The sequence below is a fragment of the Pistacia vera genome, unplaced genomic scaffold (assembly GCF_008641045.1).
Source record: "Pistacia vera cultivar Batoury unplaced genomic scaffold, PisVer_v2 Contig525, whole genome shotgun sequence".
Classification (NCBI taxonomy): domain Eukaryota; kingdom Viridiplantae; phylum Streptophyta; class Magnoliopsida; order Sapindales; family Anacardiaceae; genus Pistacia; species Pistacia vera.
Genome location: NW_022196363.1, coordinates 273146 through 273944, shown reverse-complemented (window position 1 = coordinate 273944; position 799 = coordinate 273146). Strand labels below are relative to the sequence as shown.

Sequence of the window (799 nt, the reverse complement as noted above, 5' to 3'; positions counted from 1 at the left end):
ATATATGAAGTGATAAAATGATGCATCCTCAAAGAAGTTACAATTCTAGATTATTCTAGTTTTCAACATTCATCATCCAACCAAGTGCATATGATACAAAAGTCATGCTGTTTCATGAGATGCACCAAATTTTTGTAGTTTGATCCTCACACTAAACATCCAACAGATCATATCACAAAATAATGGAAAGTAATGTTTGTCTCTTACCCATAAGTAACATATGGCTCCACCTTTTGCAGTTGTTCTTATATGCCTTCACTAGCCATGGCAAAGACACTGCTAAAGATTTTCGTCAATCTTAGTTTGTACAGGATCTTCCTAGTTTTTGGGTGCATGTCATTTTGCCTGAATAAAATGATAGTGAGATATCATAACCCAAAACAATACAAAGCAAAAAACTTTAGGTAAATCACCAAAGAATGCAACGTACCCTTGTATGCGTATGATAAAAAGCAGCTTAGATTTTGGCTCCACCAGAGCTGATTTTGCCCTTTTCCCTCTCTGTTTCATTCAGATAAGGTCTAATTCCTTTGAAGAGACACAGGTTAGTAATTCCTAATATCATACCATGTTTACACTAAACCGTAAACATTAAGGATAATGGGCAAACACAAAAAATTAATGTGTATCACAAACAAATTATCATCAAATAAATAATATTGAATGAAAGCTGAATCCAAGAACAATGGATTCAACAAGTAATATGCTTTTGATTACAATAAATCATAATAAAAAGACCAACAAACATGCTGAAATTTTGTCTCTATATGTCCACAATTATATATTACTGCTCAATAAA

General features: G+C 32.5%; 1 long non-coding RNA gene across 1 annotated transcript; it reads right to left on the bottom strand.

Annotated features, from left to right (window-relative positions):
- Positions 1-291: 291 nt before the first annotated feature.
- LOC116106939 lies at positions 292-525 on the bottom strand. The gene is made up of 2 exons (XR_004124373.1): positions 431-525; positions 292-345 (listed from the first exon to the last, which is right to left on the bottom strand). It is a non-coding gene; the product is annotated as an uncharacterized LOC116106939 (long non-coding RNA).
- Between the last annotated feature and the right edge of the window lie 274 nt (positions 526-799).